At 39.6% G+C, this 18396-nt stretch overlaps 1 protein-coding gene across 1 annotated transcript in view; it reads right to left on the bottom strand.

Annotated features, from left to right (window-relative positions):
- GLIPR1 (GLI pathogenesis related 1) overlaps positions 1–5308 on the bottom strand; it is a 54894-nt gene extending 49586 nt beyond the window's left edge. The window contains exon 1 of the mRNA XM_047787220.1: positions 5036–5308. The gene's annotated coding sequence lies outside the window, so the exon portion shown is untranslated. The remainder of the gene's footprint in view (positions 1–5035) is intronic.
- Between the last annotated feature and the right edge of the window lie 13088 nt (positions 5309–18396).

The following is an 18396-nucleotide window of genomic DNA, read 5'->3' as shown; positions in this document are numbered from 1 at the left end:
GATTATGTTGTGTTTATACAGGTATATAGATTATATTGTGTTTATACATGTGTATAAGTGTTTTGGAAATTGTGAAATTCCTAAAAAAACTGATGATCCCTGGTATAATATTATGTCATAATTCCAATTATCTATTGGGCTGCACCCTCGGAACTGCTGGGTCTGTACTAGCCCAGCCTCAAGATCAAAGAAAAAACACAAACTTTTACTTCTCCCCACATGACAGGCTGATAATCGAGAGAGGAGTTGTTGGGGCAAGGAATAGTGCCTTTATTCAGAAAGACCAAGAAGATGGTAGACTCATGTTCCAAAGAATGATCTTGCCAGAGTTAAGAACTCAGGCTTCTTTTATACTAAAGGGGGAGGGAGTACAGTTAAGCTTTTCCTGGTTTCGGTCAGCCTCCAGAGGGGAGGTGTTAATTTCTTCCTTCCCGCAGTCATTAAAAGGTGGTCAGGATGTTTCCTGAGAGCTAACCAAAAGTATTTTAGCTTAATGCTCATTACCTAAGAGGCAGGGTTCCCAGCCATGAGTCATTATGTGTAATAGGCTTACAGGCAACTTACAGGCAACATACTTTTAGTGATTAACCTGAAATAAAATACAAAGCTTCTTCCCTATTACAATTCTCCACTGTCAATGTCCATTTCATAACCTTGTGGGAAAAGGGATGAAGACAGTTCTGGTTATTTCCTGCTGAATGGTGTTGATGAATATTCCTTATAATCTTTAATCAGTTCTTTATCTAAAGCTATTTGAACCTGATGAAACCCCATAGCACTTTTGTTTTCTAATTTGTAATTGAATTTGGGGTTTTAGTTCCAGTTCCCTATATATATATATATAGGAAATTCTTGTGCTATTTACTTGGGCAAAATTAAGCAAATTGGTTGACCCTTCTCCAGCTACAATGAAATTACCATCTATCCCAGTTGGATAGGCAGAACTGTTAGAGGTAAACTCATTAACAGAGGTTAGTATATTGCCTAAGTTTTAACATAACTGGCAACTGCTAGGTCTTTTAGAATATTTATAAATTCTCCTGCCCAGGCAGATACCTGAAGAGCCTACCATACAATACTTCAAAGGGGTTTAATTTAAGCCTGTTTCTGGGGGCCATTGATCTGTAGTAGGGCAGCTGGCAAGTCCTTACCCCAAGTTAATTAGTCTCTTGGCACTTTAGAGAAGTTTTCTTTTTAATGTAGGATTCATTTTCTTGGTTTTTCCTATTGATTGTGGTCTCCAGGATGAGTGTAATTTCAAGGCCTTAATCCAAATCAGGGGATAATTTCCCTAAGGAGGACTTTACCATTTCAGAGATTCTCTGTTCAGATAGGACAGGTTTTCTTTCACCCATTCTGAAAAGGTGTACACAAACACTAGCAGGTTTTCTGACATTTCCTGCAGCTCAAGTTTCAGTAGCATCTATTTTCCAGTCCTGGGTGGGGCAGGTTCCTCTGTGTTGAGCCATCTCCGGAGGAGGTCTGATAGCAGTCTTTGGGTTATTTTTAGATTCTGATATCAAGCTATTTAACTTCATGGTGAGGTCTATCAGAAAGTTAATCAGCTCATTCCCCACTGTCAATTTTAGCCATGTTCCTGTGGGGAATTAGGCACCTCAAATCCAAGGGAGATCCTGGGCCTATTCATTCCTGAGTGTTCTTCTCTTTCTACTATACGAGAGGCTCAGTCTTTTATTGTTTTCCTCTCATGTTTCAGCCTAGGGCAATCTGTGTTTCAATGTTCTTCCTCCTTATGAGGTAGGAGATAGATGGTCCCCTGGGCTGAGAACAGCTGGGACTTGTTAGTCTGAGTAGATTGGGCCTTTCTTCTCTTTGACACCTCAAGGAGAAAGTTATTTGCAGGACCTGAGCCCTTCAGGAGTAGAAAGATGACCACTTCAATCACTCCTGGGGTCAAAGAGAGCTCCCAAATTACACATGCTTAGTAAGACCCCCAGGGGTCAAGGGAGAGGGAGCCAGGCCATAATATGTCCTGATACCATCCCCTGATACCTTTTGCTCTGGAACCCATCTTTGCCAAAAGATGCACATGCATACTGAGGAGGAGGAGGATCCTGTGTCCACTCAAGTGTGAGAAATAAAACAAGATAATTGGCCAAAGGTAAACAGGCCCAGAAGAACTGCCACGTATGAACAAGTTAAATCATCTCTCTGGTGTGCTCCTCACTGAAGGCAACCCCTGCACTTGCACTCCTTTTTTAGGGTGTGTATTTCTTCTTTGCTTCTGACTTAAATAAACTACTTCTTTGTATCTTTTCCCACATGTTGTACTGTGACTCTAACAATAAACTTTATACCTGTTTTTCACAACCTTTGACTCCTTGCAACAGTCTTGCTTTCAACAGGGGGCAGGAATCAGGGCAATTCTACTTTCAGCCTCTAGCTGGCCTAGAGGTTAGGATTCCCAGACTTTCATCCAGGCTGCCGGTTCATTCCTGAGCAGAGAATTAAGATCTTGCTCCAAGCTGTCACTCACTACTGTATCTCTGAGATCACTTATAGTCAACAACACACTGTTCCTTCCCCAAAGTGCTTACCTCTCTTTAGGTTACTCACATTCCTGAGTCCAATACTGCTGCCAAAAAGAGTGGCATTCTTGGGAGTTCCCGTTGTGGCTCAGTGGTTAACGAATCTGACTAGGAACCACGAGGTTTCAGGTTCGATCCCTGGCCTTACTCAGTGGGTTAAGGATCTGGCATTGCCGTGAGCTGTGGTGTACTTCGCAGATGCGGCCCAGATCCCAAGTTGCTGTGGCTCTGATGTAGGCCGATGGCTACAGCTCTGATTAGACCCCTAGGCTGGGAACCTCCATATGCTGCGGGAGAGGCTCTAGAAAAGGAAAAAAAAAAAAAAAAAAAGGGTGGCATTCTATATCTTCTTTCTTTTGCTGTACTTCCCTGTTGAACACTTTAAAAGCAACCTCTACCAGTGTATAAGTCTTTAGCCAAAGTGGACCACCTACTTTTTGCAAGTTTCTCCTGATGTCTGAGACCCTTTTCCCAAGACAAAGTCAAATTTACCATTCTAAGATTTTCAGAGGTGTTGGGAGCTGTATTAACATGGTACCTATAGGCCTGATAAATCCTTTCCAAAAATTGAGGGGTTTTTTTTGTTGTTGTTTGCTTGCTTGCTTTGTTTTTTTCTGAGTCTCTTAAATTTTGTTCAAACTCTTGCTTTTGTTCTCCTTTTCAAAGCCCTGTCAACATGCTATAAGTAGTGTTCTAGAAAGAACATTCTTCCCTCATTGGGGTCCCAATTTAGCTGAGCTCTGGGCACTGCCAAACAGGCTTCAGGTTTAGAGGAGCCCCCCTATAAATGGAGAGTTGAAATCTTTCCAATTAAATAAGTCTGAGAAACCCAGCTGGCCATTCTCATTTAGCCCCCAATATGAGATAATAGCCATGGAAATTGCCCTGCTCTGGAAATGGCTTCTGGCTCCAATTATGTGCCCTGTCTGGTTTTAGATGGTTATAACCAGGCCAATGTCCTGTGCTCCAGAAAATGACATGCAATTTTCTAGTTAATCCTTACAAGGAGGGGGAAGTCCTGAGCTCATCTAGAAGAGTTAAATTTTGAAGCAACATAACCTTACTTTCATTCTACTCCTTTTATTTTCCCTGATGTAATAGCACAAATACTTGTAAAATATCATTCTTCTCCATTTTTTCACAAGGTAGCTATAAACTCATTCCAAAGTCATGGTAAGTAGCAATTGATAAGCTCTAACCATTAAAAGGATGCCTTTTTGCTTTGGTATCAACCAACCAGGATTACAATGCAATTGCAATGAAATTTTTGTCTGTCACAGCAGTAATGATTTATGATAATTACTAAGATTATGACTGATATTGTTACTTATTGTTTGGTAAGTTCCAAATTATATGGAAGTTCCATATAATTTCCAGAATGTGTGTGTACATTAATATTTACTCATATGATACACTCTAAGAAGTTTTATCACTGTTTATTCAACACTGCTTCCCATGTAATTTAATATATGAAATAAGCCTAATTAGTTTAATTTTTCTCTCTAAGATGGAGAAAATAATTTGAGGTATTGCAGGGACTCTTTGGAAAAACCTCAAAAAAGTTAGCTGGAGTTCAAAGGGACTTCATTTAGAATTTGATTTGGGGAGTTCCCGTCGTGGCGCAGTGGTTAACGAATCCGACTAGGAACCATGAGGTTGCGGGTTCGGTCCCTGCCCTTGCTCAGTGGGTTAACGATCCGGCGTTGCCGTGAGCTGTGGCGTAGGTTGCAGACGCGGCTCGGATCCCGAGTTGCTGTGGCTCTGGCGTAGGCCGGCAGCTACAGCTCCGATTGGACCCCTAGCCTGGGAACCTCCATATGCCGCGGGAGCGGCCCAAGAAATAGCAACAACAACAACAAAAAAGACAAAAAAAAAAGAATTTGATTTGGGGGAAGTTTGTCAAAAATATTAAAAAGTTTTGGCCAGTGATAAGTTTGGTCTTGGAGTTTTACATATGCCAAGGATATGTGAGACCATAAATGATGTAATTAACATAGCAAGGGTGGTAGTACATGGTGCAGGGTCTCAAGATAACCCTGTCTGAACCCCTGGTGGGGATCCTAACAAGTTCTGTGGCCACACATTGTTAAATTATATCTTCCAGTCACCCGTGGATTCATAGCTGTAGTCACATCACTTATCCAAAATGCACCTCAGAGGACTTTCTTTAGGGATAGTTGAAACATTTCCCCATTCCCCAGAAGACAGAAATTCAAGACAAAACACAGAAGTATGCAAACGCTAGCCTGCAAAGAAACACACAAACCAATTCACAAATTCCGTAAAAGTTCAATAGCTCTTTTCTTTCTCCGACAGCTTATCCCACTCAAATACACTACAAACTGCTTATTCTGGAGAGAAATCCCCAGAGAAGAGATGCAATATTTCATCACTCCAACAGAGAACCCCAACTCAAATGGCTTATTCTGGAGAAAAAGCACAGACAGGAAATAAAGGTCCTGGCTGTATATACTGGAGTGACTTACCCTACTGCATGGAGCCTCAAACGTGGATTCCTTGCTCCAATTGCCAAGTGCTGGGCAGCTTGTGCCACCTTGGGGAATTTTGAAGTAAAGATCCTCAGGACAAGATGTCCCAGCAGCTTTTAGGTCCTTGCCCCCAAATTCCTCAATCAGAGCCGACAAACCATGAGTGGTAACGCTCCCAGCTGGCTGCGACAAAATTTGCTGCAAAGTCCAAACTCCCCATGACAAGCTGATAAATCGAAGTACTAGTTGCTGGGGCAAAGAATAGCAACTTTACTTGGAAAGCCAGTAGACCAAAAAGCTAGCATCCCAAACAAACACTGTTATCCGAGTCAGAACTCAGGCTTCTTTTATACTAAAGGGGGCGGGCATAAAGTCAAGCATTTCCTGGTTCAGGTGGAGGTGTTGTGTTGTTTCTTCTGGCAGTTATCCACAGGTGGGCCTGGTCAAGATGTTTCCTGAGAGCGAAGCAAAGGTATTTTAACTTAATCTTCATTACTTGGAAGGGAGGGTTCCCAGGGATGGGCCTTAATGTATAATTTAGGTTTACAGGCAACATCCTTTTAGTGATTAACTTGAAATAGAATACAGAGCTTATTACTCCCTTAATACAGAGTCAATGATAGGGACATCAGTGATTTAATGGGCAGAGGAGGGGATGGATCTTAAATGTCTGAAGCAAAGTCCTGGAGCGACACCCCAGGGTGTGTGGCAGATGGCAGTCAGGACAGGGCAATAATCTTTGCTACAGAGTGGGAGGTGGGGGCATGGTTGGGAGGTGGGAGTAGGGAAAATTTACCAGATATAGAAGGGAATTGAAGTCAGGTTGGCTCATCTGTTACCAGGGAAACTAGCAGAGGCGCATGCCCAGCACCGTCCCTTTGATAAGCTATCCTAGGAGAGATGTTCTAATCTTCAGAACAGTCACTAGCTGGGGCCTGCCGATAAGGATCTATGACTAAGAGGAAAGGTCAGTCCTGCAGTAGGGAGTAGGTGAAGCAGGAACTGGTTAAGTAGGTGAAACAGTAATTGAGAACAAGAGAAAAACCGTCTTGAGTGATCTGCTCATACATTTTCATAAAACATTGTGTCACAGAAATAAATACATCTCCTTGAAAATTCCATTTATAATGCACTCTCATCAGATCTTAAATAATGGACATTTTTAAAAAGTCTTTTATGTACAGTTACTGTTTAACTCAATGCTTTTGCAAAAGTGTTTCTGCAAAAATATTTCACCTTCAGAGAAATTCATGGAAAACACTTTTGACAAGTAGAAATTTCTGATAACTTTAAAATCATCCAACTGAAATTAGGTAAAAATTTCCAAAACTAATAAAAAAATTTTGATTCAATCAGAATGAGTATAATTACATGGGACTGAATAAAATGATGGGCATTATTATAATTTTTATGACTTTATTTTTTATTTTATTTTATTTTATTTCTTTTTAGGGCCATACCCATGGCACATGGAGGTTCCCAGGCTTGGGGTCTAATTGGAGCTACAGCTGCCTGCCTATACCGCAGTCACAGCAGTGCCAGATCTGAGTGACATCTGCAACCTACTCCACAGCTCATAGCAATGCTGGATCCTTAACCCACTGAGTGAGGTCAGGGATCGAACCCAAAACCTCAGGTTCCTAGTCAGATTCATTCCCACTTGTGCCATGAAGGGAACTCCCGTGACTTTTTTGTTTTAGCCATTGCTAGTTTCCTTATGTTTTGCTTTTCCAAACCTAAGGAAACTTCTCTGTGTCTTGCAGCATTTTGGTAAAGTATACCCTTGTAAACAAAGATGAACCATTCACTTTTCCTCCATGATTCCTCTAGAATTTAGAAACCTTTAAGTATTGTTTTCATGGCAATATAGTTGGTTATTTGCATAAATTCATTAAGAATCTATTCTCTTTGTAATAGACACAATTGAAAACTTTGGCTATATTATCAAGGGATTGATTGGATGGTCATATTTGAGAGAGGTATGCATAGACTCAGATATGACCGGACAGTTTTAAGGAACTAAGGTTGACTGTATGGAGACAATAAAAGAAAAATCAAACTAGTACCTTGTTTTGAAGGAGAAAATGTCCTAAGATTGAAATAGAGTTTTAACTAAAGAACAACCCCCCTTGGCTAAGAAGGCAGCTGCAAGCCTTTCCAGCTATGCTCATCACTATACCACCCTTCTTGTAATAATGTAACAACTGTGCACCCTATATCCAAGCCAGCAGCCCTGTTAAACATGTACCCAACATTGCTTTTCAGTTCTGCTTCTGTAACCTTGCCGGCTCATTTTCTTAGGGAGGAACACTGTCTGCTTGGGGATGGGGGGAGGTCCAGGATGCTTACATGGGAAAATCAAGAACTTGTAGTGTATAAAAGTTACTGAGAAGAAAGACCTGATGCTCAGACTCTGGAGGTGACTCCTCTTAGCCCACACCGGTGCTGAATAAACCTTGCTTTTCCATATCTCCGAGAGCTGTTTGTCTCCTTCCACTGCCACGGTTTTTGCAGTTTCCGCAACAAGATGAAGAGTAGGGGAACACCCCTGTTGTGATGACTATGCAAGTTCCAGCCAATAGAACCTAACCACCCCACCCATGCTTCTGTAAATTTGCTTCTGCATCAGCAATCCTGCTTGTACCCAGTCAGCAATCCTAATCCTGCCTATACCCACTCTTGTCTGTTCCGCCGAGCTTGGACCCAGAAGAGCTAGCCCATAAAAGTCTTGCAAAACCTTTCCTTGGGGCTCAGACTCTGGAGAGTGATCTCCTCTGGGCCCGCCAGCAGCATAATAAACCTGAGTTTTCCAACTCTCCGAGTGCTCACTTGGTTTCTCTTGGTTTCTTGTTGGAGCTGATACACAGTGGCCATGAAGCTGCTGTGCAGCGGCCATAACAGTTTCAGCAAAGTAGTCTTAAAAAAGAGCTTATATAGTCAATATAGATTATCAGGCCAAGTTTAATGCAAACAAATTCATTTTACTAAGATTATTTTTGATTAAAAAATGGAGATGATTGTTCCTTTATGTCAATTGTCTTTAAGGTTTTGTATATATCTGTAAACTGGACTGGATCCTGAATTCTAGTTTCTTCAAATATCTGGACCCTACAAACTAATGTTTCAAATTTTTCTTACCCTTATGATTTAGAATCACTTAAGAACAAAGATTGCCCTTGAATCTCCTTGAAAGGGACTATACCAGCTCCTCCTCACTACCCAGAAGGCAGCCAAACTTCAGAGTGCTTGAGCCAAAGAAGACTCCACCTGACATCTGGTCCTGCACAAATGCTGGAGATGTTCAGATCAAATTGACTAGGAAGAGATAGCTGACATCAATGCAGACTGCTTCCTCCTGAGGCACCAGAGTTGCCTTCCTCAAGCAGAGCCTACCATATAAAGATAAATCAGTTACACACACCTAACAGGCTCTTGCCCACAATTGCCTGCTGTAAAACCACAAAGTTTGCAAAATCATCCTGCAATAAACCCTTTCTTTGTTGCAAACACCTGCTGTCTGGTGCTCACTGCTGGGTTAAAAATCTCCACCCATGATCTTTCTTCCCATATCAGTACATTACAATCCAGTCTTCTAAATTCTCAGGCCAAAATCTAGGAATCCTTTTGATTTTTTTTTCTTCTCTCACTGCTCATAAGCAATCCATTGGCAAATTGATTGACTCTCCCTTTGAAATACATCCAGAGTTCAACCACTTCTCACCACTTCCCCTTCTACCAACCTGTCTTCACCTCTCTCCTGGATTATTGCAACAACTTCCTAAGTAGTCTGCTTGCTTCCTCCCCTCCCCCCTACATTATGCTCTTCTCCCAGCAGTTAGAATCATCCATGTACAGTTAAGTCAGTTATAGCCTCTTCTGATCACTTGGAGATTAGCAACACGAAAAAAACAGTCTGCATTGTTTCCATTTTTGCTGGATGAGTAGCAACAGATAGGTACAGCTTCTGCAGGTTGCAGTTTAATAGCAGCTTTCTAGAATTCCTAACAGCCAGCAGTTGTATAAAAGACTTGCCGCTGGCATTTGTAACGCAGCATCAGCACTGGTGATGGTTTTCAGATCTGGGCTTGCTCTAGGAAGCTTAGTCTGGGGACTTGCTGGGCATCTAAATATAACTTGTGTGGTATTGGCATTGGTGGTATAGTGGTGAGCATAGCTGTCTTCCTAAATATAATCTGTGTTTACAGGTAGGAATATAAGATATAAATGGTCAAGAGATAATGTAGCCAATATAATCTTACAGCATTGAGACTTATCCAGTGTTTACACTACTCAGCTAGCTACACATTTTAGCCCAATTAATTTCTCACTTCTAAGAAGGAAACTATTTTGAACTTGCCCCCTCTAAGGAAATGGTAGTTTCAACAGCAATTTTACCATTTCCTTTGAATGTTTTTTGTTGTAGTTGTTGTTTCAGTTTCCTTGTTAAAGCATCTTCTAGAGCATGTTTTGTCATCTGTGGTTCTGGGACAACTACATTATGTTTTTATTACAGGCCTTACAGGGTTATTTGATTTATTAAATTATGCATATGTATATCTTTAATATAAACAATTTTAATATAAAATTTAAGAAATAAAATTTTTTTTTGATATTTAAAAATTTTATTTAACAAATTTTAATGATTTTTTTCAGAGTAAATTTTTTCCTGCAAAATAAAGAGAAATTATCCTTTCTTCCTGTCAGCTCTATCAACTCTAACCTCATACTGTTCGCTCTTTTTTTTTTTTTTTTTTGGTCTTCTTAGGGCTGCACCTGTAGTATATGGAGTTTTCCAGGCCAGGGGTTAAATCAGAGCTGTAGACGCAGGCCTAAACCACAGCCACAGCAATGCCAGATCCAAGTCATTTTGGTGACCTACACCAGAGCTCATGGCAACACCAGATCCTTAACCCACAGAGCAAGGCCAGAGATCAAACCTGTGTCCTCATGGATACTAGTCAGATTTGTTTATGCTAAGCCATAATGGAAACTCCCTGTTCATTCTTAGATGATTAATCAAGGGGTGGGGATGACAAGCAGCCTCCCACCTCAAGATACAAGGTATATATTTGAAGTTTTTCACCTGGTGGTGAGTAGGTCTGTAGGAGCCAGACCAGTTATCCTGGGTCCATAGGCACCTTTTTTGGAGTTCTCTGGTGGCCTAGTGGTTAAGGATCCAGTGTTGTCACTGCTGTGGATTGGGTCTCTGCTGTAACATGGATTCAGTCCTTGGCCCAGGAATTTCTATATGCTATGGGCCTCTGTAAATGGTGAAAACACCAAACATCTGTTTATAAGTGGTGATTACTATAACATTAATAATAATAAGAAGAAGAATCTTATTAGTGTAGGGATTAACAAATTGGCCACAAGCTCCTCATATTTATTCTAGTCTTCTTACTCCATCCCTTGCAGGAATAATAAACTTCATTAATCATATTCCATTGCACTAGCTGGGCCACGTTATTTGGAAAGGAGCATTCAAAGAAAAAAATTATAATAAACATGAATGTGAACTCTCCTCTATTTTTCTTCCATACTTGGGGACCTTTCCTTCTGGAGTTTGTACCACTTTCACCTTTATTCACATGGGATAGGCCTGGGATATACATGTGCTAAATTCTTTTGCTTCTGTTTCCTCTGATAACTGGCAGGTATGGCTTTCAGTTCTACTCAGTGGTAAATCCTGACATCCATGGATAGGTACACAGGTTTGGGTGGGTGAGTACACAGGCCATAGCTGGATGTAACTTAATCAAGCTTTGGTTCTTTAGTGGCAGTTTGGGGTCAAAGTCCTGACTAACAGTAGAATATTACTTTGGTTTCCATAATTCTCACACAGCTAGGGAGTGTGTGTCAGGGAGAAGGAGCGGAGTGAGATGGCTGTGATATTCCTAGGTCTCTGGGTTAACAGCATCTTTGTTAGATTAGGGGTCTCCAGAGAAATAGAATGAATAGGACATATATAGATATATAGAAAGGGATCTGAGGGGTAATCTTACATGATTACAGAGAACGATAAGGCTCATGATTTGCCATCTGCAAGCTGGAGACCCAAGAAAGCTGGTGGTGCAATCTTAGCTCAAGCCTGAAGGCCTGAGCCGCAGGAGTACTGGTGTCTGAGGGAGAAGATGAATGTCCCAGCTCATGCAGAAAGAAAGAATTTTCCTTTCCTCCACCTTTTTGTTCAATTGGAGCCCTGAGCAAATTGGATAATGTTCACGCACATTGTTGAGGGGATCTTCTTTACTCAGTCTACTGATACAAATGCTGATATCTTCTGGACATACCCTCACAGACACACCCAGAAATAGTGTTTTACCTGCTATTGGAGCATCTCATAGTTCAGTCAAGTTGATACATAAAATTAACCATCACATCAGTGTAATCCATTTCTTACTACAAACCTAACTAGATAGATCAATGGAATAAAAGCCCAAAAGTAAATGCAAATATTTATAAGAATTTAATATATTGTCAACATTTTACCAAATTATATTTTCTTGAAAACAGAGCAGATATGTAACTGCCTGACGCTAAGAAGGGTGAAAAACTCTTCATATTTTACACACATATTAGAGATTCCTAATTCATATTTAGTCTGTCAAAGCCTCTGGGAATTCATGTAGTGTATAGTAAAGAAATCAGTTTAACTTTGTTTACTTTAGTATTTTCAAGTGCTGAAATTTCAAATTTAAAATAGTTTTTGGCCAGAATTGCAGTGCAATTTTTTTGGCCTGGTATGTGTCCAAACAAATCTGGGCATTAGATGATTATTCAAAAAGTAGTTTCAAGACAATCAGGTATCAATTTGAGAAAAACTGCAGTGGCACATTGCTGAAATTAACTGTGGCAACTATGGTGTTTCTGGTTTCTGTGTAGTCATTTTCCTTCACTACCTCTGTGTAGCTGTGGCTTGGCTGTCTCTCATGGTGTTCCCCCATCTCCATGTACTGGAATGGGCACAGACGCTAGATTGAGCCAGTCAGAGTCTTGAATGGTCTTTCTCTGCATTCTCTGGGCATGGTGATTAGTTTAGGAAGGACAGCGTAATCCCAACTAAGCCAATCAGAGTACTTCCTGAGTTTCGAGCTGAGGCTGATAAAGAAGAATGTCCCTCCTTTGTGAGATATAAGGCTACAGGCATGACAGCCATTTTTTGTGCTACACAGAGATTTTCAACAGCATCATAGACAGATAATAAAAGCAAGTGACAAACTGGGGACAGATATTGCAACCCTTATGATATGTAATGGTTATCATTCTTAAATATATGTATTCTTATTTATCAATAAGAAAAGGATGAAAACTCCAACTGAGGAATGGGCAAAGAAGTACAGGCATACAATAGAAGAATTGAAATGGCCAAAAAAAGTCTTATCTCATTAATAGTAAAAAAAAAAAAAGTTAAGTACATATACACAATGGAATACTACTCAACCATAGAAAAGAAAAAATAATGCCATTTGCAGCAAAATGGATGGAACTAGAGATTACCATACTAAGTGAAGTAAGTCAGAAAGACAAATATCCTATGATATCACTTATATGTGGAATCTGAAATATGACACAGATGAACCTATATACAGAACAGAAATAGACTCACAGACATGGAGAACAGATTTGTAGTTGCCAAGGGGGAAGAGCAGGGAGTGAGATGGACTGAGAGTTTGGGGTTAGTAGATGCAAACTATTACATTTAGAATGGATAAGCAATGAGGTCCTACTGTGTAACACAGGGAACTATATCTAATCACTTGTCATAGAACATGACAGAAGATAAGATGAGAAAAATAATATATATACATGTATTTCTGGGTCACTTTGCTCTACAGCAGAAATTGACAGAATGTTGTAAATCAAGTATAACAAATTTTTTTTAAATGTGAAGATAGCATCTGTAATTATTCACATTTACAGAGAGTAAAAGCAATGATAGCATTCTACATTGTACAAGAGGTGGAGGCACTCTCATCCGCTGGTCACAGGAATGTAAATTGTTAACATTTTCCAAAAGATCATGTAGTAAAGCAAGTCAAATACCTTCACCATTTGTCCTTGTTCTCCTCTCCTATCAATTGGTCATTTTTAGAAAACTTACCAATGAACAGTCCTAGATTTTGTTATCCCCTATTTTATGGGACTTATGTGGAGATGGGGCATGGAGGAAGAACTTTCTCTCATGTCCCCATCAAATTAAAACTGGCCTCAAGTAGTGGGGAATCTTTTTTTGAGCAGGGAAATCAATAGTTACTGTTGTTTGTATAATGTGTTAGAAAAAACCACAAATATCCAATGAAAGGATGAAGGGAGAGAGAATTCACACAATAAGAGCTTTTTGCAGGCATTAAGCATTTAGATATGTTTTATTAATATGAGACCAGAACACCTGATAACTTGAATCTTGGATCCCAATAGGGTTATTATCAGGCAGTAAGCCTAGATTGACCAGTGGGAAAATAGGATGAGCCTGAGAACCATTCTCTTGGGATATACCTAACTTCGCAAGTTTCACTAATGGCCTGCCATGTCACTATTGACCCCAAATGGGTCAGGCTTTGTTCTCCCTTAAATTGTGATCTCAGAATCCCCAGACATTGTCTAACTATGGACATTTGATCCCCTAATCCCTAGTATAACCAATAGTTCTTCTAACTATCTAAAGGGATGAGTTGTCCATAACCCTTCTGTCTCAAAGCTTTCTGAGTTTAGATTGTCTGTTCACAAAGCTTCTGCAGCTCTCACCCCTGACTGAGATCCAGGAACAGAAACTCTTCATGGACTTCCATTTTACCACTTTCTCTTTATTATATCTCTAATTCATAAAAAATCAGTTTTGTTTTTCATTCTGGATCATGGCTTCTTATCCAATTACCATTGCACTGTGTTGTGCCAAGACTATATTTTTCATATAAGATTTAGAAACCATTTACAAAAGCCATGTTATTCTGCTTTATGCATGAAATGTATTCATTTATACAAGGTAAGGCCATTTCAAATCCTTTCCATTGTTGTTAGGAATTTTGCATCCATTTCAATACCTTTATGGGTTCTAAAACATGGTATCTGCTTTGCCTTTCTATTCATGGGCTGGCTGGCTATTTTGTCAAGTAATTTTTCCCCTGAGTTCTTGTGGAAAAAATTCAACACTGATTAAATAAACTATTATTCCCACTTCTATTTCCAAATTATGACTATCCCATTAGAGATTGGCTACATTCACCATGTTCACTCATTATTGCCCATACAGGGATACTTTTTGCCCAAGTCCATAGCAATAGGCTCAGAGTGATCAGATCAGTGCTAGAGTCTTCTCTCAAGATCCTTCCTTAAGGGGTGCACACAATACAGAGTAAGAATGCTTAGAGCACTTTCTCTTGTATCTGCTCTTCTTGAAAATGCCCGTATAGGGTTGCATGATTCTGCCATCATTTATCTTTTTCTCCATCTGCATCTTTCCTTTGCCCTATCAGAGGAGACATACTTGAGAAATATTCCAGACAGTGAGCAGCAAATATGGCATGACCAAATTCTCCCCCTATTCATTCCAACCTACGTTCAAGCTGTCCATGGATTTTCCCTTCCTCTGGGTAGGGAGATGCTTCAAGCACCAAATCTGCCTTAGTTTGAGAGACAGGGCTGATCCAGCCCATCACTCTTATTAATGAAATTCTAGCAGTCATATTTGTATAACAAGTCACAGATTACTGGAATTATATCTATCTTGGAGACATATAATTGAATCTCTATGCTTAAAATAATGACTGAAACAACAATTATCTAAAAAATTACCTGGGTAATTTTGACATAAGTTACATCTTTCATCTCTATCTTCTCATTGCCAACTCCATCTCTTAGAAACAATTTCACTGGTGATGTCCCTTTATCATCCTTCAGTGTGAGTTGAAATATATTCTTTTAATATGAAACATTACTTAATGCTCTATCACTCCACCTATTTTGTCTAGTAATTGCTTAAAATGCCTACTTCAATTTTTTTTTCTGCTGCTTTGTGGTTGATATGAGTTGTTGAGAGGATTACTTCAATGTTGTATTTCCTGGTCCTTCCTTTCTAATACTACTTGTGTTAAAAAATGCCATTCCCCGATATGATAATATCTAAGTTTGGGCCTGTACTTGTGGATAGCCTTGTCTTTTAGCCCTTTTTTTGTCTTTGTCAAAGCTTCAATCACAAAGGCAAGACCAAAAAAACTGTCAATACCAGAGAAAGCCTAATTATAACTTGTTGCTCCCATGGGGAAAAAGTGATGTAACCTTGGGATCTGTCTGCTGACTGAAATATAAATGTCTTTAGCTATTCACAAACTGGGCAATCCCAGGGGAAAAAAAAAAGCAATTTCAGCAGTTTCCTCATGGCCTAGCAGGTTATGGATCCAGCATTGTCACTGCTGTGGCATGGGTTCAATCCCTGGCCCAGGGAACTTCCATGGTTTTCTGGAAATGAGCCTATTGAAACCTAATTGACAGCCACATGCACACTAATCTCAGGAAAGTAAAACTACCAAAGCTTACACAAACCAATATATCTTGTCTTTTTAAAAATTTATTTATTTATTTTTCCACTGTACAGCATGGGGGCCAAGATACACTTACATGTATACATTTTATTTCCCACACTTTGTTCTGTTGCAATATGAGTATCTAGACATAGTTCTCAATGCTACTCAGCAGAATGTCATTGTAAATCCATTCCAAGTTGTATCTGATAACCCCAAATTCCCGATCCCTCCCACTCCCTCCCTTTCCCCCCAGGTGGCCACAAGTCTATTCTCCAGGTCCATGATTTTATTTTCTGTGGAAAGATTTGTTTGTGCTGTATATTAGATTCCAATTATGAGATATCATATGGTATTTGTCTTTGACTTTCTGACTCATTTCACTCAGTATGAGAGTCTCTAGTTCCACCCATGTTGCCATAAATGGTATTATATCATTTTTTTATGGCTGAATAGTATTCCATTGTGTATATATACACAGCATCTTCCTAATCCAATCATCTGTTGATGGACATTTGGGTTGTTTCCATGTCTTGGCTATTGTGAATAGTGCTGCAGTGAACAGGCCCGGATGCATGTGTCTCTTTTAAGTAGAGTTTTGTCCGGATATACGCCCAAGAGTGGGATTGTGGGGTCATATGGAACTTCTATGTATAGATTTCTAAGGTATCTCCAAACTGTTCTCCATAGTGGCTGTACCAGTTTACATTCCCACCAACAGTGGAGGAGGGTTCCCTTTTCTCCACACCCCCTCCAGCACGTGTTATTTGTGGATTTATTAATGATGGCCATTCTGACTGGTGTGAGGTGATATCTCATGGTAGTTTTGATTTGCATTTCTCTTATAATCAATGATGTTGAGTATTTTTTCATGTGTTTGCTGGCCATCTCTATATCTTCCTTGGAGAAATGTCTATTCAGGTCTTTTGCCCATTTTTCTGTTGATTGATTGGCTTTTTTGCGGTTGGGTTGTATAAGTTGCTTATATATTCTAGAGATGAAGCCCTTGTCCGTTGCATCATTTGAAATGATTTTCTCCCACTCTGTAAGTGGTCTTTTTGTTTTCTTTTGGGTTTCCTTTGCTGTGCAAAAGCTTGTCAGTTTGATTAAGTCCCATTGGTTTATGTTTGCTCTTATTTCTGTTGCTTTGGGAGACTGACCTGAGAAAATATTCATGATGTTGATGTCAGAGAGTGTTTTGCCTATGTTCTCTTCTAGGAGTTTGATGGTGTCTTGTCTTATGTTTAAGTCTTTCAGCCATTTTGAGTTTATTTTCATGCATGGTGTGAGGGTGTGTTCTAGTTTCATTGCTTTGCATGCAGCTGTCCAGGTTTCCCAGCAATGCTTGCTGAATAGACTTTCTTCTTCCCATTTTATATTCTTGTCTCCTTTGTCAAAGATTAATTTACCATAGGTGTCAGGGCTTATTTCTGGGTTCTGTATTCTGTTCCATTGGTCCATCTGTCTGTTTTGATACCAGTACCACACTGTTTTGATGACTGTGGCATTGTAATATTGCTTGAAGTTTGGGAGAGTTATGCCCCCTGCTTGGTTTTTGTTTCTCAGGATTGCTTTGGCAATTCTGGGTCTTTTGTGGTTCCATATAAATTGTGGGATTGTGTGTTCTAGTTCTGTGAAAAATGTCATGGGTCATTTGATAGGGATTGCACTGAGTCTGTAGATTGCTTTGGGTAGTATGGCCATTTTTACAGTATTGATTTTTCCAATCCAGGAACATGGAATATCTTTCCATTTCTTTACATCTTCTTTAATTTCTTTAAGTTTTATAGTTCTCAGCATATAAGTCCTTTACCTCCTTGGTCAGGGGTATTCCCAGGTATTTGATTTTTTGAGGTGCAATTTTAAAAGGTATTGTATTTTTGTATTCCTTTTCTAATATTTCATTGTTAGTATACAGAAATGTGACTGACTTCTTAATGTTAATCTTATATCCTGCTACTTTGCTGAATTTGTTGATCAGTTCAGGTAGTCCTTGGGTTGAGTCCTTAGGGTTTTCTATGTATAGTATCATGTCATCTCCATACAGTGACAGTTTTACCTCTTCTCTTCCTATATGGATGCCTTTTATTTCTCTTGTTTGTCTGATTGCTGTGGCTAGGACTTCCAAAACTATGTCGAATAACAGTGGTGAGAGTGGGCATCCCTGTCTTGTTCTAGATTTTAGAGGGAAAGCTTTCAATTTTTCCCTATTATTATAGTTGCTGTGGGTTTGTTATAAATGGCTTTGATTATGTTCAGGAATCTTCCCTCTCTACCCACTTTGGCGAGAGTCTTGATCATGAATGGATGTTGGAGTTTGTCAAATGCTTTGTGTGCATCTATTGAGATGATCATATGGTTTTTGACTTTTCTTTTGTTAATGTGGTGTATGACGTTGATTGATTTGTGTATGTTGAACCATCCTTGTGAACCTGGGATGAACCCTACCTGGTCAAGGTGTGTGATTTTTTTGATATGTTGTTGGATTCGATTGGCTAGAATTTTGTTGATAATTTTTGCATCTATATTCATCAAAGATATTGGCCAGTAGTTTCCTTTTTTGGTGGTATATTTGTCTGGTTTTGGAATTAGGGTGATGGTGGCCTCATAGAATGTCTTTGGGAGTGGACCTTCTTCCTAAACCTTAGGTTTAAAGAGGATGGGCACCAGATCCCCTTTGTATGTTTGGTAGAATTCGCCTGTGAAGCCATCTGGTCCTGGGCTTTTATTTGTAGGGAGTGTTTTTATGATGTATTGAGTTTCATTTCTAGTGATCGGTCTGTTCAGTTGGTCTGCTTCTTCTTGATTCAGTTTTGGCAGGCTGTAAGATTCTAGAAAGTC

This window comes from Phacochoerus africanus, chromosome 7 (assembly GCF_016906955.1).
Source record: "Phacochoerus africanus isolate WHEZ1 chromosome 7, ROS_Pafr_v1, whole genome shotgun sequence".
NCBI classification, from domain to species: Eukaryota; Metazoa; Chordata; class Mammalia; order Artiodactyla; family Suidae; genus Phacochoerus; species Phacochoerus africanus.
Note: the sequence above shows the minus strand (reverse complement) of the source record. Positions and strands in the feature narration are given on the sequence as shown.